We start from the raw sequence: 25,659 nt of genomic DNA on the forward strand, positions 1-25,659 counted from the left end.
ATACAGGTTCACACAAGTCAACTGTTCACGTTTCAGGAATTTTGCTAACCTGTTGTTAAATGCAGCCATTATAAAAAACTGAATTGTATAAGCTTACATGTAAATAGGCTGATTTTTAAAAAGGTAATAAGTACTCAAAATACATCACTTCCTAATTATTTGACTACATGTGACATTCTATGCCCCTGAGATGATTTACATCTATTGCTCTCATACGGTGGAAATATTTTATATTAGTGCTGATCTCTATGCAAATACCGCCACAGACTCGGGCAAGTGCTGCAAGTTAGGGTGTTGTGGGGGGGGGGCAGGGTTGTTTGTTGTTCTTATTGGAGAGGAGGTTGTTAAACCTGCCAGGGCTTCCCTCCCCTCTCCCACGGGAAAACTGAAACACACCTGTTATTCTACCTGAAGACCAGTTTCAACCCCATGTCCCCAAAGTTCCCTTTTCTGAGCAGGCTCTGGAGCCAAGAGCTGAACCAAGAAAGACCTCCTGAGAAGACTTCCTAAGGTGAGTTTGCCATCCGTAAAATTTGCATCTGCTGCGGTGGGTTTTCTAAATCGTGCACTCACAAATCTGCCTAACCCTGTTTCTTCAATAGCAGATCGAGAGCACAAGTGTTCAGTATTACAAGGGCTTATGAGAAATCAGTGAGAGAAGTTTTCTCTTGGAAAAACTGAATCTCCCTCCCAGGAAGGAGTCAGGAGAGACAGTTGTTGTTGAGGGAAAAATCCTAAAAACAAAGCGAATGGAAACAGGTTTTTCTGTGAGGGGGATAAGAAAGGGGAGGGGCGCACCCCCTTGTAGGGTTTATGAGTCATTTCCTGGTTTAATTCTTCCTGTTTGTCCTTGGTTTTTCCACAAGTACCCAGTGAGGCTCGACCTTCCACCCTCCCCACCCCTCCAGCGTCATGATTACTGCAGTCCTGGTGTTTGGGCGAATGGCAGGGACTCTGGGGCACTTTGATGTTCAAAGCTGTTAAAATGACATCTAAATTTGCAAACTTTCCGGTGGCTGTGAGCCTCTCTGATTGACTATGTAGATATGAGCTCCGAGGGAGCCTCTGCCTGAATGCCTTCTGTTTCTTTTTGTCTCCATCTCTTTTCTTTTTCTTCCTTTTTCTCTTTCTTTCTCTCTTTCATTCTTTCATCCTGGCTTCTCTCTGTCTCCCTCTTTCTTTCCTTCTCCCTCCCTCTCTCTCTCTGACCTGCTCCCCCCACAACCTCTTGGCACCCGCCCCCCACCCCTTCCCCCCCCTCTTCCTTTCTTTCTTCTTCAGTGTTACTCTCAGTACTTCAGATGCATCTTGTTTGGGGGGTACTATCACGAGGACAGGAAAAAAGGAGTCTGAGCGTATGATTTGGAGGCTCATAACTGAACTACGCTTGGTCCGCAGGAGGCATGAGAAAGAGACAGACAGATAAGACAAAGGAGCAAAACAGTGTTCATTTGAAAGAGGAACCATAAAAATGAAACTTAAAGGCCTTGTTTAGCTTTTTCTAAATAACATCAGAGTACTTACATCTGAGAATAATAATAGTTCCACTGTGTGGCGACTTTCTTCTGAAGTATTTGCTGTAGTGGCTGGAAAGAGCATGGACTTTGTTGTGGAGTCGCTCGGGGGGCAGGCCGGGAGGCAGGCTGGGCCCCCTCACTGGCTGTGTGACCTGTGTAGGTGCGAAGCCTGCGTCCCCAAGGCCCACACTTGGGCTGACCTCATGGGCTGACTCTGCTTACCCATTGCTAAATGTTTTTAGTCAATCCTGACTGAACAGTGTACATGAGGAACCGATCAAAGAGTGACTGGAACATAGTCCAGGATATGCAGTAAATTTTTGTTCTGTCAATTCTTTTCCTACCCGCCCACCCCCAAATATTGTCACCGACACAGTTGTGGAAGGAAACAGTAAAAATATATCTATTTATATATTACTATTATGTTCCACAGCTTACGTAACAGAAAGCATAGACACAGAGGTGAGTGGGTTAAGATCACAACGATCAGTCAGAGCCACCAACACTTGATCAAAGCTCCTCACGCCCAATTCAGAGTGTTAATAGCAATAATCGAGGTCTGTCTGGTCATCAGTTAACAGTTTTAAAGTGGAAAGAGTGTGAAATTTAGAGTCAGAAAAATCTGGGTTCAGATTCTATCCTTGTCACTTACTGCCTGTATGACCTTGAAAAAGTCATATAACCTCACTAAACCTGTCTCCTCATCTGTAAAATGGAACTAACATATCTAAAGGTTTCAGTGGGATAATGTATGTGTAAAAGGAGCTTAAAATGAGATTCTCTCTTTTTAAATTTGGGCTAAGCCTCCAAAAACCATAAATAAGACAATAGATGCTAAGTTCTTCCCACATGACAGGGCTGGCCCACTTTTTCAGGAATCTACAAAGATGATGAGAAAAAGCTGGTTTTGTGGCCCTTAACACTTCACTTCCAGCAGAAGTTGAGGCTGAAGAGAAAAGGACAGACTTTCTCTGCAAAAAGTTGTGGGAATGTTGCGTTCTACACAGCATGGGGCAGGGGATGTCCCCTCCCCTCAAGCCGATTGGCTAGACTCCAATAGAATCATAAGTGGCAGGTCATTCAGAGCGACATGTGTCCTCGGGAGTAAGGGCTGTGAAGAGAGGCTGTGTGTGGACAGACAGGCCTAAGGCCACAGAGCAGAGGACAGGTGACCAACTGCAGATGTGGGGGACAGATCCAGGAGTGTCTCCCCAGACCAAACATGGGTTTTCGGAGGTGGAGCTGACCTGGAGCCAATCTGAAAGCTCATTGCTCCACAGAGGTCCCCCAAGACCAACTTGGGGAAGCTCAGTCCTGAGAGTTGAAGTTAAAACCAGCCAATCTGATAAGAAGCATCATTCACATCTCAGGAATTATAGTTAAATATTCCCAGTAGGGGTATCTTTGAAGAACTTACAAAACGGCCAATAATGTTAATCTGTCCCAATCCAGATCACAGAGATATAAAAATGGGCTCAAACCTCCATCCTGAAGCCTTCGTCAAGGCAATGCCCTCTTTTATTGCATTGCTCTCAATGTCACTTTTGGCTCCAAATTCTTGTTTCTGCCAAATTCAGTTTATGGATCATTTGACCACCCATGTGTATTTCCCTGTTCTTTGCTACCTTAAATCCAAGGAGGATTCAGATCACTCCCGAAATGTCTGCCACAAAGTCTCATTTACACAAAGCTGTCACATAGATACAACATTCCAATTGTAAGAAAGGTTTTGGGGGGCACCTGGCTGGCTCAGCCATCAAGCATATGGCTTCTGATCATGGAGTTGTGAGTTTGAGCCCCAAGTTGGGTATAGAGATTTCTTTAAAAAACTAAATCTTTAAAAAAGAAAGGTTCTTAGAAGAAAGGTTGGTTTACACCAAAACAACACAGAATCAGCTATTATTTTTATCTTTACAGGAAGTATTTCTATCCTCATTTTTCTAGTACTAGACCCTTCCCTCACCCCGGGCAAAAATGTAGTCACACGACCTGTGTTAGTTGACCATAGGGCCCTATTTCACTGACACTGATGACGGGCGCAAGGGATGAACACAGAATCCAACCAAGGCTAGTTAGAACATGTCCCTGGAATTGTTACATGCACACCAGAACTCCTTTCCCTCCTCCTTCAACAAACTCTCTTTATGGTTGCTGAGCTAAGTCTGACAGCAGCCATGTTTCCTGCCACATGGCCAAGACCAGTCTGCTGCAGGAAAGAATGAAGTCAAAGAAAAGCAGAGCCAAACAGAAACGAGCAAGGTCAGACCAAAAGGAAAGTAGGGAAGAAGGAAAAGAGAAAGAGAGATCTAGCACTGCTAACCCAAGTTGCTACTTTGGGTGCCTGCAGCACTGGTGTCTGCAGTTCTTCCTTGGTTGCTTAGTTCCCAGTATCTCAATCTCACCAAACTTTGTGACCCATTAAGATCCTTTTTTTTTTTTTTAGATTCTTTGCATTGGATTTGTGTCACTTTCAAACATAACAAGCCTGATTAATAAAGCAGAAAACTTCCAATTAAATGATGGGTATCTCTGGCTTTAAATGCCCTTTCCCTACTCTGCCTCTAGAAATGTTCACCCATGCCTATCTCTCGTTTTCTACTCTTACGGGGGTTCCACTCTCTTTCCTTGCTCTTCCCCTTCTGTCTTCTCTTTTCTGCTGCTTCCTAGAATGAAAAGTAAATTTCTTCCCTTCTATATGTCAAACAGTTCGGCCACCTTTTTTACTATATTGGTCCTGAAATCCATGTCCTCAGATCATATCCTTTACCATAAGTGGCTTATCAAGGTATTTTCCTAAATACAGGTCAGTACGCACACACACAAAGTTTTGAGCCATTTGTTGTCTATTTGGGAAAAAAAAATCCAATCTAGATATTCCCTAACAACTTTTTGGATAATTGGTGAGGTAAATTATATCAATTTTCTTATCTGTAAAGTTACATTTTAAAATTAAGGAGGCTATATAGATGAACTACCGTAACACCTTTAATAAGCTTAGAGAAGTCAAGTAGTTTGTCCAAGGCAAAAAGGAGTTAGTAGTATTATTGGGGCTCCTGATTCTTAATGCCATAATATAGGTAGGTTTAAGTTCGCAAACTCAATGTTCAGAAGAACCTCTGAGTTTCAGTCCCTCAATCATAAATGACATAAAACAGACCATAGTTCTCAAACACTTTTAAATCTTCAACCTTTTATTTAAATGAAATTCTATACTGACTGCAAATAAGAACCAAATATATATCAATAATAATAAATATATTAATTAGGATAGTTCAAGAAACAAGATGCCAAAGGTTTACTGGAGGAAATGCCTATGAAAAAAAAAGAGGATAAGCTGGAGAGGTGGACTCTTCAGACCATGATGTGGCTCCGACCCTTGGGAAAAAGACGAAAAGAAGGACTGGAAGAGTAGAGTCTCAGACAGCTGTGCAGTTCTAAGAAAGTTTCATCTGGGTTGATGTGTCCTCAAACCAGAGTCACCCATCAGAGGAATCTGTACCTTGCAGGAAAAGACCTACATTAGTATTCATACTACATTCAATCAATGACTACAGGCAGCCCATGAAAGGGGAGGCTTTCATGCAGATACAATGGTGGATTCAGAGAACACTGCCAGAGTCATCAATCAATTAGGTTTCCTGCAACAAAAGACATGAGTGGTGTACTTCATGGCAACCTCAAAAAAAAAAAAAATTAACAGAGGATGCAAACAGGGTTCTTTTCTGTATCTTCTACTTCTCTCTTTATTGTGTTTATGTGGAAATAAATGGAAGATACAGAAAGGAACCGGAGAGAAGTTATAGAGTTGAAAAATACAATACCTGGTATGACAGTTCACTAGCTGAGCTAAACAGATGCAAAAGAAATGATAAACAAACTTGATGACATAGTAATAGAAACCATCCTAACGGAAGTAGGAGGAAAAACTCTTTAAAAAAAAAAAAAGGAAGTACATCAGTAAAGGGTGGCATTGTTAAACAGTATAATGCAAATGTTGTCAGGTACCAGAGAAAGGGACAGCGGAGAACTATTTCAAGGAAAATGACCAGAAGTATTCTAAATTTGATACAACTATAAACTTACAGACTCAGGAAGTTCAACAAACCACAGGCAAGATAAATATAAAAACTACTCAAATAATATCATAACCAAATTGTTGGAAACCAGTGATAAAAAGAAAATACTAAAGTAGGCAGAGGAAAAGGAACATTATATACATGAAAAGAAAGATAAGATTTATGGCAATCTTCTAGTAAAAACAAACAAAAAATGCAAGCCAGCAAACAACATCTTTAAAGTGTTAAAAGAAAGAAAGGGAAAAAAAAAACCACAAAATCTAGAATTCTATTCAGGGAAAGGAAGCAAAATGAAAACCTTTAAAGAAGAACAAAAGATTCAAAGAACTCGGCACCAGAACTAAATATTAAAAGAAGTTCTTAAGATCAAAATACCAAGATTCCAAATGGAAGCCTAGATACGTACAAAAGAATAAAGAAGAATGGCTCTAATCTCATTTAACAAAACTTGAAAATGTGCCTCAAATATCAAATTTCTCTAATAAATTAACTGCACAGACAACTCTAAATTATTTAAAAGAATTCAAAGAATCTCAATAACCTAAAATTCACAATAATTGGAATCCAATAAAAAAAATTACCAGGCAAGGTGCCTGGGTGACTCAGCACGTTAAAGCCTCTGGCTTCAGCTCAGGTCATGGTCCCAGGGTCCTGGGATCGAGCCTGACATCAGGCTCTCTGCTCAGGAGGGAGCCCCTGCTTCCCCCTCTCTCTCTCTGCCTGCCTCTCTGCCTACTTGTGATCTCTGTCAAATAAATAAATAAAATATTTTTTAAAAAATTACCAGGCAACATAAAGAAGCAGGAAAATATGACCCATAATGAGGACAAAAAGAAATTAAATATAAACAGAAGCAAAAAAAGATACAGATGACAGAAGTCATAGAAAAAGACATTTAAACCATGACTATAGACACATTCTATTTTTCCAAGAAGCTAAAAGAAAATAAGAGCATATTAAGGAGAAGCTTGGAAGATATAAAACAGCCCAAACTGAACTTCTGGAGAATAAAAAAATTCAATGTCTCTCATCAAAATATATACTAGGTAGAATTAAGAACTGATTAAACACTGTATTTTTTAAAAAGACATGAACTGGAAGACACAGTGATAGAAACCATTCAAAATAACACATAAAGAAAAACTGAAAACAAGATAACTTGGAAGCACTGACTTCTGGGGGCACTTCATATGGATCAACATAGATTTCACGGGAGTCCAAGAAAAGGGACGGGAAAGTGAAAGGTTTGAAAAAATAAGGGTCAAATTTCCCAAGCTTGATGAAATTATCAAAGATAGATCCAAGAATAAGACCCAAGATTAAGGGGCGCCTGGGTGGCTCAGTGGGTGAAAGCCTCTGCCTTCAGCTCAGGTCGTGATCCCAGGGTCCTGGGATTGAGCCCCGCATCGGGCTCTCTGCTCTGCAGGAAGCCTGCTTCCTCCTCTCTCTCTGCCTGCCTCTCTGCCTACCTGTGATCTCTGTCTGTCAAATAAATAAATAAAAATCTTATTTAAAAAAAATCCAAGAATAAGATCCAAGCTCAATAAATCCCAGCCTCAAGAAACTTCAGAAAACTATGCTAAGATCCATCATAATCAAGTTACTTAAAACCAGTGATAAAGAGGAGAGCTTAAAAGCAGCCAGAGATAAAAGACACATTAAGCACAGAGGAATAGGGCACCTGGGTGGTTCAGTCAGTGGGGCCGTCTGCCTTTCGGCTCATGTCATGATCTCAGGGTCCTGGAATCAAGCCCTGCCTTGGGCTCCTTGTTCATCAGGGAGTCAGCTTCTCCCTCTCCCTCTGCCTCTCACCCATGCTTATGCTTTCTCTCTCTCCCTCAAATAAATAAATAAAATGTTTACCAAAAAAAAAAAAAAAAAGTACAGAGGGATAAAGATAAAATGACAGCAGGCTTCTTGGGGAGAACCGTGCCAGCCAGAACGCGGTGCAGCAACATCTTGAGAGTGAGGAACAAAAAGGGTTAACCTAGAATTCTATACCCAGTGAAAATAGTCTTCAAAAACAAAGATGAAAATGAGGACTTTTTCAAACATAAAAAAACTGAAAGAATTCATTACCAGCAGATCAGCGCCACAAGAAATGTTTTAAAAAGACCTTCGAGAAGAATAATAGTTTAATCAGAGGAGGTAGCACAGCTACCGCTGAGCCCCTCCCCGCCCCTCCACTGAGACGCTCTCTCCCTGCGGGAACTCTGGAGATGTCTGAGGACACCTCAGAACCACCTCAAATGATTTATGAAGACCCTTCCAGTTCTTGCCTTTTAAAAAGACTTGATTTTGATTCCAGATTATGTGTTCTCTTGGGCATTTTGCCTAATAACAGAATGAACAGCCATCAGATTAATACTAGTGAGTATGTGACAGTTCCATGTTGCAGCGTCAGAAATTAACTTCATGAGACGACTCTCAGAACCAGCCTTTCTTCTGCAGCTGATGACGGATACCAGCGTTACCTGGGTTGTTGGCAGTCAGGGATGGGTCAGAGAGGCAGGATTTGTGCTGGAACTGATGGACAAAGCCACAGCCCAAGCACGGTGTGCAGCGGCGGGAAGTGTAGTGACGCAGACTCCTAACACGCTGAGCGCTGGACCCACCGTGCAAGGAGGGACCCAAGCTTGAGACTCAGTTTCTCTGTATTTATAAGTGAGATTTTGGTTAAATGACCCTGAAGTTCCTTCTGGTCCCGACTGCCTGTGAGCCTGTGAGTGTAACTGAATTCAGACCAGTCTCATCCTGTCACTCTCTTGCCATTCTTGATCTGACTAATTATGAGCAGGGAAATTCCTGCCACCCCAAAATAACCATTACTTTTATCATTCAGAAGTTCGAATCCCACGGTATAAATGGACCTTGAGCTTATTATGCCAAGTAAAATAAGTCAGCCAGAGAGAGAGAGATACCACCAGATTTCACTTATATATGAAATCTGAACAACTCCCTCTAAAAAACCCAAACCAAAACAAACAAGCAGGTGGCTGCAGAGGACAGAGTGGCGGCCGCAGAGACAAGGGTGGGCAAAATGGGTGGGGGCGATCCAAAGGCACAAACTCTGTTATAAAATAAGGAAGTCACTGAGATGTAATGTACAGCATCAATGTATTTAATTTATATTTAATGCATATTTGACAATTTTTAAGAGAGTAGATCTTAAAAGTTCTCATCACAAGGAAAAGTTGTATAACTGTGTGTGGTGATGGATGTTAACTAGACTTTTCGTGGTGATCATTTCACAGTATATACAAATATTAATTCACTATGGTGCACACCTGAAATGAACATAATGTCTGTAAATTATATTTCAATTTTAAAAAGTAAAATGGAGGGATGCCTGGGTGGTTCAGTGGATTAAGCCTCTGCCTTCGGCTCAGGTCGTGATCTCAGGGTCCTGGGATCAAGCCCCACATCGGGCTCTCTGCTCAGTGGGGAACCTGCTTCCTCCTCTCTCTCTGCTGCTGCTCTGCCTACTTGTGATCTCTTTCTGTGAGTCAAATAAATAAATAAGATCTTAAAAAAAAAAAAAGGATAATGGTAGGTTTGAAAATCTTCTCAAAATTTACACATCATATAATGTCCTTGCAGAGACACCTCCAGACAGAAAGCAAGTGAGTGATCACTAGGATTTGTGGGTGGGGAGAAGGGTTCACTATAATTGGGTGGCACAGGGGAAATTTGGGAGTGACAGGACTGTTTCATATCTGGATTATGGTGGTGCTTATATGACGGTGTATTCATTTGTGAAAACCCATGGAATGGTACACCCCAAAATGAACTTTACTCTTTGTAAATTTAAAACTAAATAGTTTCTAAAAGAATAAGCTAATAGCTTCAGAGTTGATTCATGGTGTTTAAAGTTTACATCATTTTAATACAGCCTAGGTCATTTTCCAGGCATTGATTTAACTTCTTATTTGATTCCTAAAATCTCTTAAAATGTCTTGAACATATCCCAATTCTTAGCATATACTTTAAACCATTTAAGGTGCAATGTCAAATAATTGTTTTATTTTAACTTTTAAAATTTAAATTCAATTAACATATAATGTATTATTAGTTTCAGAGGCAGAGGTCAGTGATTCATGACCACCCGGTGCGCGTTCCATCCGGTGCCCTCCCTATGCCCACCCGCCAGTTACCCCAACCCTCCACCCCCACTCCTCCAGCAACCCTCAGTTTGTTTCCCATGACTAAGTCTCTCAGGGTTTGTCTCCCTCTCTGATTTCATCTTGTTTCATTTTATCTTCTCTTCCCCTATAGAAATACATTGTTTTTTAAAAATAGGACAGTGTATGGTCTTACGAGACTTTTAAGAAACAGATTTTTCTAGGTATAATACTCATACCATAAATTCATCCATTTTAAGTGTACAGTTCAATGGTTTTTAGCAAATTTACAGAATTGTGGGGCGCCTGGGTGGCTCAGTTGGTTAAGCAACAGACTCTTGATTTCGGCTCAAGTCGTGATCTCAGAGTCATGAGCTCAAGGTCTGTGCTCATCACAGAGTCTGCTGGAGAGGCCCTCTCCCTCTCTCTCCCTCTGCTCCGTCCACTCGTGCTTATCCTCCCACTCTCTCACTCTTTCCCTCTCTAAAATAAACAGATAAAATTGTTAAAAGTACTTTATTATTTGTAAAAAAAAAAAAAAAACAAAAAAAACACTTTATCATTTGGATCTATGTTATTTCGTTTGGTCTTCCTGACACGTGTAGAGAGGAAATGAGGTCGGTAGTGAAGGAAACCATTTCGAAGGGGCACAGGTATCGTTACAGGGTTTACAGGAAGACTGGATGGACCTCCAGCCTTCACCACCAACTTCTCACCAAGTCTCCCCACGCGGGGCACCTTCTTTCCGGTTCCTCCTCAAGAGTAAGGACTCCGTTATCCATGAAGCACGGCGTCCATCCAGATGGGCACTGTAAGAGACACTGGAGGCAGAGGAGAAACTGGAGTCCATAGATGTGTGATACACACGGTCACAGAGAAAGAAGACGATGGAGTCCGTTGCGTCCCCGCAGAGAAAGAGTCACTGGATTCACGTAGTTCAACGACTCAGGAAGCAGGTCAGCCTGAGAGCAGAGACTAGCACCCAAAGGACTCGGGTAATCTGCCTCCTGCCCAGTATCCAACTCATGCAGGGGGATCTCCTCCAGTTCACTTGCCCAGTTCTTCCCCTGCTGACTCAAATGATCCTTTTGTTTCCCCAAAGCATCAAAACCTTGAGAATCGGCTATCAACAGCGGCAGCCACCTCGGGGCCCTGAGCAAGGCAGCACTGGGGCCACGAGGTCCTGGGGAACGTAGAGGTCGTCAATGTGCCAGTCTGCCTAGAATCCACCCAAGCCATACTCGATACGGGTGATACTGCAGTGTTTTCACGATTCCACGTCCGTGAAACCGCCATGTGCAAACAATCAGTGGGAAGAGGGAAGAAAGGGTATACAAAGTGGTTCATTCCATTGCTCTCAAATTTGTACGGGGAGCAAATTTTTTACCCGTAGGAGAGAAAAACAACGGAAAACGGATATATAAAAGAGGTGATGGTGTGTATCAGTGGGGAAAGGAAGGGTTTTTTAAAGGAATCACACTGGGGCAAGACAAGTGGCCACCTCACACCAGACACAAAACTCACTTCCAGGATTATTAAAGGCTTGGACATGAGACACAAAAATATAAGATCTTAAAGGACAATATAGTAGAGTAGCTTCATGATCTCGATGCAGGAAAGGATTTCTTAAACAAGACACAAAAAGTATTAATCATACTCCCCTGTTAAAATTTTTTTAATTTGTTCACCTAAAGACATTATAAAGAAAGTGAAAAGCCAAGACACAACCTGGGGACAAACATTTTTAACATATGTAACTGACAAAAGACTGACATCTGGAAACATTTAATGAATTCCTGTGAACACAGATGTACATAAAGAGAGAGAATTAAATTAAATTAAATTAAATTAAATAATAGTGGCAAAGACATGAACAGGCATTTCCCAAAGGGCTAAGGGGAAATCCAAATGGTCGATAAAGACACAAGATATTGCTCAGCCTCTTTAATAACTAGAGAAATGCAAAGTAAAACCGCAAGAAAGTGCCATTACACACCCCCGGATAACAAAAATGAAATATTAAAGTCTGACCATACTGCATGGAAGAGAGAACACAGAGCAGTGGAAACTCAGAGCAGTTATACCTGCTGAGTGCAAAACAATTCGGTATAAATCGTTTAGTCTTTTCTTGCACTTGGTAATTCCATCCATAAGTGTACACTTGAACGGATTCCTGCCAAGTGCACCGGGAGCCGGATGCAAGAATGTACACAGAAACTCCATGCTTATTAGCTCCAACCCAGGAACAGCTCAAATGCGTTTCAACAGCCGACTGGATAAATAAACAGTCATTTAGTCATATAATGTAATATTACACAACAACCCAAAAAAACTATAATTGCGCGAGCAATCTAGCTCATTTGCACCAACATAGTAATGAATGAGAAAAGCAAGTCTCAAAAGAACACGTGTGGTGCGATCCAGTTATATAAAGACGGAGGGAGCACAAACAAGCTACGTGCCTTAAGGTTGCCTTCACGAGGAAAAGAAATGCTTACCACAAAACTCACGCAGTGTTACCCAGACAGACAGGAGGGACGCGTCCCGGGGAGGGGCGTACGTGGAGGCAATGCTCTCTTTGAACTGGACAGTGTTTATACTCCTGTTTGCTTTAACTTTTTCCAGCAGAGAAAGGGTCACTGGAGTCATTAAATAGCGTACAGCATATCAAATCATGACATTGCCATTTTTATGTGTCAAATCTAAGCAAATATTGACAATTTCAAATGCTTCGATATAAAATTATATGTGTTTATACAGTATGATCTGTGTACGACATATTTCATAATTTAAAAAAAAAACGAAAAGAAGGGGCGACGCCCGGGTGGCCCAGCTGGTTGAGTCTCGGGCTCTTTCTTGATTTGGACTCAGGGGGTGATCCCAGGGGCATGAGGATGGAGCCGCACATCAGGCTCTGTGCTCAGCGGGGAGTCTGCGGGGGATTCTCTCCCCCTCCCTTTGCCCCTGCCCACCCTTGCCATGCGCTCTCTCTCTCTCTCTTCCTCTAAAATAAATAAATAATGTTTTTAAAAAATGAAAAGAAGAAAGAAAGAAGTTATTGAATAGGAGTCGGGAAACCTAGATTCTAAGATAACTCATTGGGTTCTAAACTGTGTTCTAAGACTTTTACCCCTGTCTCTATAGACCCAGTGTTGACCGGTTGTTCCGTGCCAGGGCCCTAAGACAGGTGGGCTCTGGGTTTGAATCCCAGCCTTGCCACTTAGGAGCGGCGCCTCCGTGACCTGATTAAATAATTTATTGGCCCATCGGTCTCCTCATTTGTAAAGCAGCCGGGGGAGTGGTTCCTACTTTGCAGAGTTGTCGTAAAGAGCATCTGTGAATTTAAATGAAGCCGCCGTAACTACAGAAATAGCTTAGAACCATGCCTGGCCCTTGTAAATAACGGTCTGCATTAGTCCCGTGATTTGGTCTCCTCCTCTTCCTCCACATTGCTTCACAGAGTTCCAGAAAGGAGCAAAAGGAAAATCATCTGAGCATGTTCTGAAAATGCACATGATTCTATGCAAAGCCCTACGGCTATTTCATCTTCTTCCGCGCCTACGTCTGTCTGTCCTCACTGAGCACCAGGACAGCCTGGGAGGCCGAGCAGCCACCAGGAATTGGGACAGAATCAGCACCTCCTTTCACACACGTCAGCTGCGAACACAGCACCGCGGCTTCTCAACAAGGAATTAAACCACGGTCTTCCTAGGCCCAGCCTCCTAGCACGACCCTGAGACTCTTGAACTCAAGGTTACAATTAAGGACACTGGGGCGCCTGGGGGGCTCAGTCAGGTAACCAACTGCCTTCAGCTCAGACATGATCCAAGGGTCCTGAGATCGAGTCCCGCATTGGGCTTCCTGCCCAGCAGGCGGTCTCTTCCCTCTGCCTGCAGCTCCCCTTGCTCGTGCTCTCTCTTTCTCTCTGATGAATAAATAAAATCTTAAAAAAAAGATTTTTAGGGACACAAAAATGAAGTCAGAAACAAGACTTTCTTTTAAGCGAATGGGCAGGGGAGTGCTGTCCTGCTGCGGATTTCTTACTGCAGCTGTTGTAGGATGGTACTTACTTGGAACGAGTCTGGAAAGTGTTTGGATTTTATTGGTAGGATTAGAGGACATCTCCCAGCTGTCCTTGGGTCTCGGGACACTCTTCCAGATTCCTCTAAGTTCCCCACGGGAAAATGTGGATGGGTTGTTAATCTCAGCATTGAAAGAAAAAATGAAATGAGTAACAATCAGTTGCTTAGATGGCTAGGGACGCTATTAATAGCCTTAGGACAACAGGCATGGATTAAAACAGAGGCCGTGTTAAAGCTTGACTTGGTTAGAACCCCTCCCTCCCTCCCTGCAGAACCTGAGCAGTATTTTCTGGGAATGCAAATGGATTTGAACGCGCCGAATCAGGGCTTCCTGACCCTGTGCATGAATTGCCCTAAACAGCTGATAATAATTGACCCTCATATTATCCATCCCCTGGACGTTTCACAGTGTCTGGCCTTTACTGACCACACCGGTCATGGGCCTACCCATTCATACTTGGTGCAGAAAGAGGCTGAGCCTTCTAGGCGTTCTAACACTCATGCTTCTTAAGATGACGGGCGGAACATCCGGCCTCTGTCGTTTGGATAAGGAAACTGGCACGACCTTTGGCCAGCTCATTTTTTCAAATTCTGTGTCGTTGATTTGCTGCCTTCCTTTGAGAAACAGGCAGGGAGGGAAGCCTGGGGGGCTCAGTCAGTGAAGCCTCTGCCTCCAGCTCAGGTCATGATCCTGGCGTCCTGGGATCGAGCCCCGTACAGGGCTCCCTGCTTAGCAGGAGGCCTGCTTCTCCCTCTCCCACTCCCCCTGCTTGTGCTCTCTTTCTCTCAAATAAAGGAATAAAGTCTTTAAAAAATAAAATAAATGAAACCAAACACCATATTAACCTCCAGGAATTCTGAATACGGCATCTGGCTTTGGAGGAGAGCAGTATCTGACAGCGTGGTGACGGGAACGGAGCGAGCTGTCACGCTAAGTGCGACGGTAACTGTGAAGAGAAATGGCCACAGCCCCGGAGGTGTCCTTAACCAAACTAACTGCTTCATAACAACCTAAACAGAAAGTCAAAAAGGAGTCTGAGCCACAGTCGTTCACCCAGAAATGAGAAATGCCCATTTTTCACAATTCACGAGGTGCCCCGACCCGTAGCCAGAGTCTGTCTCAAAAGCACTGGGGCCAGTGAGGCCGCGTTTTGCCCCCCAGGGAAGAATCCAGAGGCACAATCACAATGACTCTTTGGAACCACCTCCCACGAGCACAAACCACACACCACAGGGGAATTTTCTTCAGCGGCTAGTCCTAATTTTACACATTAAAAAAATTAAGTTAAAAAAAATTGTTTTAAAAAACATTTAATTTTATGCATTAAAAATATTTCAGTGAACTTTGTAAAGGAAAAAACCCCAGTCCTTCCGTTTATCTGTCACTCCCCAAACCGCCACATTCACAGTCCTTCACCTCTGACACCAGGCATGTGGGGTTCCCCACCACGGGGCAGTCCTCCCCGACAGCAGCTGAGCGAAGAAGCTTCCAGATGGAGCCCAGGTCTGGCTCTGTCTACCCGAGGGCAGCTCTAGGTGCCCCACGTTAGGGGCAGAGGCCACAAGACGGCCCGCCAAGTCCTGGGATTTCAGCCCTGTTTCTGACCCGTCGACTGTAAGTCAGGGTTCTCGGGACTCCTTCTCGGGGTTCAAGAATTTGCTAGAATGACACACAGGACTCAGGAAACACTTGCTTACATTTACCACTTTATTAGGGAATACAGATGATCCTAAGAGATATAGATGAAAACAGCCCAATGAAGATCTATGGGACCGAGGTGGGGGGCGGTTTCTGTGAACGTGGAGTTTGAAGGAACCACCTTCCCGACGCACGAACGAGTTCACCGACCCAGAAGCTCTGTGAACCCCGTATCTTCAGAATTTTTACAGAAACTTCATCACAGAGGCATCATGGGCCATTAGCTCCATATCCAGCTTCTCTCTCTGCTCCAGAGAATGGGAGTGGGGCTGACAAAGGGCTCTGTCTTCCTGGTGACAGGCCCCATCCAGGAGCCCCCCCCCACCAAGCACCTCATTAGAACAGACACTCCTGTCACCCAGGAAATTCCAAGGGATTTAGGAGTTCTGGGTCAGGAACCAGGGGCAAGACCTGTGTAAATATACACAATTTTCTCTATTACTTCACAACCTTTGTACGACTGTCACATTATCTGGTAGTCCAAACAATATATTTTTTAAAGTTTTTATTTATTTATTTGAGAGTGAGAGACAGAGCCTGAGTTGTGGCAGGGAGGCAGAGGGAAAAGCAGACACCCCACTGAGCGGGGAGCCCAGACAGGACAGACATGGGGCTCGATCCCAGGACCTCAAGATCATGACCTGAGCTAAAGGCAGACACTTAACCGACTGAGCATCGACTGTACTCCCAAAGCAATATTTTTAATGACTATTTATTTAAACCTTTCAAATTCTCACTTACAAAATATAATCTTATCAAGTGTTTTAGAAGAAAATACAGTGACTGATACTCTCATCTTAATGTGAATGTTCTGCAGAAGTGCTTCTAGTAGATAAGAATGTAGAGGCTAAAAACACACACAAGCACTGGGTGCTGGCTAGGCACTATTTTCTTTTGAATCTCTCTCAATTTTAATTTCTTTAAAAGTTGCTAAAGGGGTGCCTGGGTGGCTCAGTGGGTTAAAGCCTCTGCCTTCGGCTCAGGTCATGATCCCAGGGTCCTGGGATCGAGCCCTGCATCAGGCTTTCTGTTCAGCAGGGAGCCTGCTTCCCCCTTTCTATCTGCCTGCCTCTCTGCCTACTTGCAATCTCTGTCAAATAAATAAATAAATAATCTTTTAAAAAATAAAAAATGGGGCACCTGGGTGACTCAGTGGATTAAGCCTCTGCCTTCGGCTCAGGTCATGATCTCAGGGTCCTGGGATCGAGTCCCACGCCGGGCTCTCTGCTCAGCAGGGAGCCTGCTTCCCCCGCTCCCTCTGCCTCCCTCTCTGCCTACTTGTGTTCTCTCCCTCTCTCTCTGTCAAATAAATAAAAAAATAATTTTTAAAAAAAATAAATAAAAATTAAAATAAAAAAAATAAATAAGAGTTGCCAAAGATTGGGCACCTGGGTGGCTCAGTCATTAGACATCTGCCTTCGGCCCACACCATGATCTCAGGGTCCTGGGATCAAGCCCTGCATGGGTCTCACTGCTTGGTGGGAAGCCTGCTTCTCCCTCTCCCACTCTCTGCTTGTGTTCCCTCTCTTGCTGTGTCTCTCTCTGTCAAATAAAGAAATAAAATCTTAAAAAAAAAAGTTGCCAAAAATTTGTTAACTAATAAATGCAATATGATAGCACAAAGTCAACTAAGAAGCATAGAAAATATAACTAATTAATATATTCAAGTGCAACACACTAACTTACTATTAAGAAATTACCAGAAATACAACAACTTCTTAAAACTTTACACAGAATCATGAAATTGGGTTAACTCTAGGTCCACATAATATACAATGTTGCCTAAGGTTTATATAAAAGAACCAATATATATGGATACCACTTATTTAGAAGGTCCTGGGGGGCAGAGTCGCTTGAGCACCTGACTCTTGTTTTCACCTTGGGTGGTGGCCTCAGCGTCCTGGGGTCAAGTCCCACACCAGGCTCCACACTCAGCATGGAATCTGCTTGGGATTCTCTCTCCCTCTCTCTCTGCCACCCCCCCCCGACCCATGTTCTCTCTCTCTCTCTCAAATAAATGAATAAATCTTTTAAAAAGAGATATCGCTTATTTAAATTGTAACCCAATGTAGTCTCTTATAACTATGTTTATATTTACATACTTTTAAATAATGGGTACTTGACCTAGAGGACAAGGGTAAGAAATTTAGATCGTTCCATACAATCTAGTTTTTTGTTAAAATAGAAACACAAAGTTTTGAATTAATTAACATGCTGTGTGTTTTTGTTTCACACTGTGGCAAACACAAGAAAAAGAAGGAGTCATAATATAACCCCAAATTCACAAAATAATTGTATTTATTATAAAGTCCATTTTAATTCTAGAAGTGTAAGTGAAATTGAATTTAAATTTGGCTCTCCTGTTTTTATTTTACCGAGTAATATTAAAACTTTGTGGGGTTTCGGGGCTCCTGGGTAGCTCAGTTGGTTAAGCATCTGCCTTTGACTCAGGTAGTGATCCCAGGGTCCTGGGATGGAGCCCCGCGTCCACCGTCCATCGGGAAGCCTGCTAGCCTGCTTCTCCTTCTCCCTCTGTTCTTCCCTCTTGCTTGTGCTCTCCTGCTCTTTCTCTCAAAATAAATAAATAAATAAATCTTCAAAAAAAAAAAAAAACTTTGTGGAGAATACAAAATAATTTCTTCCAACTTTTTAAATGATAACTAAAACTTTTTGTCTCTGTTGCCTTTGTTACAAAATAAAAAGTTGGGCCTGAAGTCTCTCAATTAATTTGTAATCGAATTTAGATTGATCCCCCCCCCCCTTAGAAGTCTGAATTCTCTAGAGGTTTGCTGTGAACTGCTGGCCCCTCGAGCTGACATCCCCTCTGCGGTGAAAAGCCGTGGCGGGCTTGCTTCTGGGAGCTGCTGGACACTGGGTATCCGCCCTGGGACAGAAATACGGCTTCCTGGAGGAGGAAGTCCGAGGGCCCATTGCGGGCTGTGTCCCATGACACAAACTGCCCCTCGCGAACGTTCCCCACTGAGGACCCACGTGAATGTGCCTCACATCATCCATTATAAACCAGAAGTGGAAGGTGCCAGACGGGGTGTGAACAGGTGCGGAGGGCCGGGGCGAGCCGCCTCAGCAGGCGGCTTAGCGAGGGTTCCGTCCGCTTGTCCGTCTCTGCCCTTCCCGCACACCTACAGGCTCCTGGTGAGTATCGGCTAACGGAGGAAGCAGATGCGCGGGGCTGACTGAACTCCGTGCCCGACCGGCGGGACGAGAACGGCCGCTCCGCTCCAGCCCACTCGGGGACAGCTTCGAGGTCAGGCATGAGAGAAAACCTCTCCGCTGGGAAGCACCCCACCTAGCACACCGGACAGTCCGGTGTCTGGAAGGAGACCGCCTGAGGTCCTTACCTGCACGAGCCATGAGTAACATCGAACAGGTGGGCCCTCTGGTTGGAGACGTCAAAGAAGAACCTTGAAGACTGGTAAAAAGAAAGACTAGGAAACTATGTCAACTGGTCAGAGTATGGAGACCCTCTCATATACATGTGGTTGACAACACTGGGATTCCTCAGCTGTCACCTGCGACGACGACAAGCAGAGTACTTGCCGGGACATCTCAGCATCAGCCCGTGGGCCCCAGAGGCAAGGGGAGCCAATGCAAACGTGCATTCCTGCCTCCAGCTGGGCCATGAGTGATCAAGTCCTTTGTCTCTGATCCAGGACACTTGTATCTTCTGTCAGCGTCTGTGAAACAGTGGCAGGCAAACTCGTTAGCTTGTGAGCGGAAAAAAGTCTCAGATCCTGACAGCTGTTAACAGTTTCGGCAAAGAGGACAAGACGCTGACAGAAATATGGCTTCCTGGAGGAGGAAGTCCGAGGGCCCACTGTGGGCTGGGTCAGGAGCTAAGAGAGGCTCCCTGGGATCTGGAAGCAAACGCTCTCACCCCATTGATGGGCAAGAGGTGGGGAGCACGGGTCCCCACTATCCTATCTGTCAGTGGGGCTGAGGGTCAAGAGTTAAGATTGAAGCAAGGTGCCCAACGGCATTTAGCTGCTGTTCATCTTCCTCTGAGTGGGATGAAGAAGGGTGTGGTGGTGGCAGTGTCCCAGCAGCCCCCCAGTAGCAGCCACTTAGCCGAGATACCCCCAGAGCTCAAAGTCATGGTATCAGGAGCAGAGAAATCAAGCTTTGGGTAGACAAAACTGGAAGTCTGGCTCCTTGAGCCTGGGCCACCAGCAGTCACTTAAAGCTAAAATAAGTGCAAAGTCTTGCTTCCTGGCACAGAACCATCCTCAAGAGTCTGGTTGAGTCATTGCAGTCTGCCCCAGAGAGAAACACTATCTTTATCTTTCACAGTTCTGACAGTTGTTTAAAGGAAGCTTCTCTATGAGGTGACATTAAGCTGACAGCTGAATGACAAGAGCCTTGTAAGTAAAGATCAAGTGGTAAGCATTCCAGGCAGAGAATGCCTAATGGGAAGGCCCTTCACTGAAAATGAGTGTGGCGTGTTCCAGGGACATGAATGTGGGGAAAGAAGACAGGACAGGAGTCAAGGATCATTCCTCTGTTTTTAGTTGGAGTGAGGAGATGGACAGAGGTGTGTTGAATGAGACAGGATCACCAGGGAAGAAGCAGAGGTAAGCAGGGACCAGTCTGTTCGGCCATATTGAGTGTGAAACAACTCTTTGATGTCTTTGTGACTAAGATTTATGGATCCAGGTTCTGGGGAGAAATCAGGACAAGAAATAGAGATTTGGGAGGACTTGGCATACAATGAACATCTATCGGGTGTTTATAAGGTACTGGACACTCTCTAAGCAATTTATGAATGTTTCCTTAGTTATATTCTCAAAATCCCTATGCGGTTGGCACTGTACTATTGTCTTCATTTTAATGATAAGGAAACAGAAAATTTCCCCATGTTTGTTCAACCAGTAGTGGTAAAACCAGAAGAAAACCCCAGACAGGCTGACCCCAGAGCCCAAGCTCTTTATCACCTGGCTGGGCTACCTGGTGTAGGATGGCATTTAAAGCTAAAGGACCAGATGAGGTTCCCCAGGGACAGTATGTAGATAAGGGGGAAGGGACAACATCTGGTTCTGTCTCTTCAGAACTCCCAGTTTCCTCGATCTACTTCTGTACTTAACAGACAGGGTGCTAATTTATTTGTTTGACCTGTCTCAGCAAGAATGTACCTGTCAACAAAACTAAAAGGCAACCTATAGAATGGGAGAAGATATTTGCAAATGTCTGATCAGATAAAGGACTAGTATCCAAAATCTATGAAGAACTTATCAAACTCAACACCCAAAGAACAAATAATCCAATCAAGAAATGGGCAGAGGACATGAGCAGACATTTCTCCAAAGAAGACATCCAAATGGCGAATAGACACATGAAAAAGTATTCAACATCACTCGGCATCAGGGAAATACAATTCAAAACCACAATGAGATACCACCTCATACCAGTCAGAATGGCTCAAATTAACAAGTCTGGAAATGACAGATGTTGGCGAGGATATGGAGAAAGGGGAATCCTCCTACACTGTTGGTGGGAAGTGCAGCCACTCTGGAAAACAGTATGGAGGCTCCTCAGAAAACTGAAAATAGAGCTAACTTATGACCCAGCCTATGTACTCCTAGGTATTTATCCAAACGATACAAATACAAACATAGTGATTCAAAGGGGCATCTGCACCCCAATGTTTATAGCAGCAAAACCCACAATAGTCGAATTATGGAAAGAGCCCAGATGTCCATTGGCAGATGAATGGATAAAGAAGATGGGGTACACACACACGCGCGCGCGCGCACACACATCATGGAATATTACTCAGCCATCAAAAAGAATGAAACCTTGGGGCAGCTGGTTGCCCCTCAGTTAGTTAAGTGACCAACTCTTGATTTCAGCCCAGGCCATGATCTCAGGGTTGTGAGATTAAAGCCTGCATTGGGCTCTGCATTGAGTGTGGAGTCTACTTGCGATTCTCTCTCTCCCTCTGCCCTTCCCTCTGCTTGCTCTCTCTCTCTCTCTCACACAGTAAATAAATAAAATATTTTAAAAGATGAAATCTTGCCATTTGCAATGATGTGGATGGAACTAGAGGGTATTATGCTAAAGGAAATAAGTCAGGGAAAGACAAATACCATATGATTTTACTCATGTAGAATTTAAGAAGCAAAACAGATGAACATAGGGGAAGAGAAGGAAAAATGAAATAAGATAGAAACGGAGAGGGAGACAAACCATAAGAGACTCTTAACTTGAGGAAACAAACTGAGGGTTGCTGGAGGGGGGGAGGTGGGGGATGGAGTAATTGGGGGATGGGCATTGAGGAGGCTGTTATATGCAACTGATGAATCACAGAACTCTACCCTTAATAATAACTAATAATACAGTATATGTTAGCTAAATTGAATTAAAATAAAGTATTTTTAAAAAGGAATATTCCCATACAGATGACCACCCTCAGTCCCCAAACCAGATCTACTGGGTGCTAGAAATGAATAGAATCCCATTCTTATCTTTAACTGCTCTCCTGTGGCTGGCTTGATTCTATCCCCCAAACCTTGTCTCCCTTTGATTCACTGATAGAAGTAGAATGTCTGGACAAACAATGACCTTCCAAGCTGCTAACACTCTGTGGGGGTCCTACCAGCAGCACCCAGCAGGCTTTCCTGGGCATCTCCTTAGCCACCATACGTGCCATGCCAGGAATTCTGGGAAGAAGGATTTCCATGTGGCTTGCTGAAAAATTCAAGGGGAAAAAAATTCTGAATTGCAAATGGGTAACTCAGAATTTTCCTCAAATGGCACATTTGAGAATTTTCCTCAAATGGTACAGGTCAAATATGTTTCAGCTATGCACAAGCTTTGGCAAGGCGGAGACTGTGCTCTCAGGACGAACCATGGCCACTGAGCAGGAGCCAAGACAGGGATGGACTCCATGGTCTTACATGGGGCATTGCCACAAAGTTTATCCTTTCCCTAGTATTGACTAATTGGTGTGTATATCAGCAGGATGCATTTGATGCTCCAACTCCTCCTCTCTCTTTCTTTTTTTATTCTTAGAACAATAGATTCACTTATAACTTTTATTTCAGGTACCATGTCTGTGAACGAAGACCACATCTGTACTTTTCATTGCCCTATCACTAACACCTAGCATAGCTCTGAGCACATAAAGCACTCAGCAAGTCTTCGTTGAATGGCTCAGTGAGTGAAAAACACTGGACACAGATGAGGCAGCAGCATCAACTGTGATCGATGATCTTGAAGTTTGTGTCACAATCACAACGACTTTGACAAAGAAACTCGAGAAGGTATTTCCAATTTATTGATATAGGATGACAGTTTACTTTCATCCTATAGCCTTTGCAATTAATATAAATACTGTAACACATTAGGGCATCTTATCTGAAGCTCTCTATATTTGGTAAAACCGAATTTCCTCTGTTCTGTTGATCATGTTGGCAAGAAATCTGAGGTCAAAGATAATTAATATTGAAATCTGCTCCCTTCATTTCTGTGAGCTTTAATGTTAAAATCTCACCAGATTGGCCCTTGTTTATGTCATTATGATCATCTCATTGAATCAGTAAGAGATCCATGGGACCACTCATGTGTAAACTCTACACAGAAGGCCATCTCACAACATCTGAGAATCTCACAAATGACAACTTGAGATACAGAGTGCCATCTTACAATAGGCACAACAACGACTTTACCAAACTATTTACTACATCCATGAAATTTAGGTCACTTAACAATTTTGATCTCTTGGATCAAGTACCTGAGTATTAAGTAAGGCAAGTTTGGGCCCCTCAAAATGTCACAGGAATACGGTGTCTCTGAGGGCCTTATCAGTCAGAGAAGTTCTGTGGAACATCACCAGGCAGCATCTGGTGTTGGGACCAAACTCCTATGTTGAAGCATCTGTGATGGTTTTGGATTGGAACATCCAGGAGACGTTTAGCTGAGGTTTAGCTGAGGTCATGAGGCTAGAGCCCACATGAGATTAGTGTCCTCCTAAGAAAGAGACCAGAGCTTCCTGTCACTGCCAAGTGAGAAGAGAGAGAAAGGGTGGCCGTCTGCAAGCCAGGAAGAGAGTCCTCACCAGCACCCTCCTCTCATCTTCAGAACTCTGAGAAAATAGGTTTCTGTTGTTTTAGCCACCAGTCTATTTCATTTATTTTTTTTTTATTTTTTTCTGATAACCTGGTGTCTAAGACACCAAGGAGCTTGTTAGAAGTGCTGAATCTCACACCTGATCCCAAACCTGTTGAATCAGAATCGGCATCAGAACCTACTTCAAGACAGAATAAAAATCACCGGAACATTTCCAGCCCAGCCAACTGGTTCACTGGTATCAGACTCTTCAAGATGCTCCCAACCAGAAGGGCCCAACTGCTGACCAGTCCTTGAAAAGAACATCTTCAGGGAACACTTCCTTTTTAACTGGGTCTCATTTTGAGGTCTCGGGTTCCATATTAGAATGTAAACCAGCAGTCCTTGGATCTTAACTCTAGGAAGCAAATGGAGGGTGATGGAGGGGAGGTGGCGGGGGGATGGGGGACTGGGGGATGGGCGTCAAGGAGGTGATGTAATGGGCCCTGGGTATTATATGCAACTGACGAATCCCTGAAATCTCCCTCCGAAACTAATAATACACTCTATGTTACTTAAATTGATTTTAAATTTCAAAAATAATTTTAAAAAAGATTCCAAAAACTAGTCCTTTGACGGCGAGGTTGTTTTGTGCTCCATCTCGCACTTATCATTGCAAACAAAATTCTTTGTATTCTAGTGTACAGCAGGTTTTGACACATGTATACTTTGTGAAATGATGACTGCAATCAGATTAACACATCGGTCACCACACTGTTACCTCGCGCGCGTGTGTGTGGGGGGGTGTGGGTGTGCGCGCGCGCGTGGGTGTGTGCACGCGCACGCGCACAAGAGTGGTGAGATCGCGGAAGGTCTACTCTCTTAGCAAATTTCAGGTACTCAACACAGTGTAGTCAACTGTAGTCACCAGGCAGAGCAGCAGACCCCCGGGGCTTACTCATCTGATAACAAAAGCTTATTCCTGCAGCAGCACCTCCTTAAGGCAGTAATCTCACCCTAAAATCACACATTCTGTGTTAAACAGAACAAACACTAACAGGAACTTGAAAGGAACAAAAACTGCCCTTAAGAGAAACCACCTGTTCCTTGACACATTCAAGCCCATTCATGCAAATTTCCAGCTGTCAATGTGTGGATGGAACACCAGACCCTCCTTTCCCGGAGGTTTTATCGGAAGCTCCTTGCACGCATGGCACACCTCCAGGGATCCCGCGGAAACAGCAGACACTTCCACGTTTTTTTCCCTGAAAAAAAGAGCCCATACTACTACTTTTATTACTAGATCTATATCTGGAACTAAATTACGGTAGGCTTGCTTTGGGTTTTTTTAATCTTATTTCTTCTCCTTTCCATTTTGCTAAGATATAGCGGACCTGTGGCCCTATGTGAGTTTAATGTGCCCGGCGTAACTGCTTGACCCACAGTGTATTGTGAAATGATGATTGCAGGGAGTCTAGTCAACCCCCGTCATCAACTCACACAGACACAAGAATAAAGAAAAAAGGGAAAAAAAGAAAAATGACTTTTTCTTTGGGATGGAAACTTTTAGGATCTACTTCCTTAGCAGTTTTCAAATACATCATACAGCCGTGTTGTCCGTAGTCATCATGCTGGGATTAGATGCCCCTACTTATCTTACAACTGGACATTTTACCTTTTGGCCAGACTTTATTGTCCAGAGCAGTCTCAGATTCCCAGTGTGAAAATTAATAAAGAGGTACCTCACTGAAGTGGACTCTGGGGGCTAGAAGGAGGGTGTGGTGGGGGGAGCCCTACCGCTCAATGTCAAATACGGGAAAAATTGTCACTCACAGACCCTAACAGAAGAATCTCATTGGAGGGGCTCCTGGGTGGCTCCGTCAGTTAAGCGTCTCAGGTCATGATCTCAGGATTCTGGGATCAAACCCCACAGTGGGCTCTCTGCTCAGCAGGGAGCGGCTTCTCCCTTTCCCTCTCCCTCTGCCCCTGCTCGTGCTCCCTCTCTCTCTCTCTCTCTCTCTCTAATTGATAAATAAAACCTTTAAAAAAAATTGGAAAGAATTATCAATGACAGGCCTCAATGGGAAAAATGACTTGCATCTC

General features: G+C 43.6%; 1 long non-coding RNA gene across 1 annotated transcript; it reads left to right on the plus strand.

Moving 5' to 3' along the window:
• The first annotated feature begins 212 nt into the window (after positions 1-212).
• Positions 213-24,136, plus strand: LOC106004057. Its single transcript, XR_001176904.2, has 3 exons — positions 213-511; positions 22,554-22,772; positions 23,680-24,136. It is a non-coding gene; the product is annotated as an uncharacterized LOC106004057 (long non-coding RNA).
• The last annotated feature ends 1,523 nt before the right edge of the window (positions 24,137-25,659 follow it).

Source organism: Mustela putorius, unplaced genomic scaffold, assembly GCF_011764305.1.
Source record: "Mustela putorius furo isolate JIRA1106 unplaced genomic scaffold, ASM1176430v1.1 tig00000997_pilon_pilon_pilon, whole genome shotgun sequence".
NCBI lineage: Eukaryota > Metazoa > Chordata > Mammalia > Carnivora > Mustelidae > Mustela > Mustela putorius.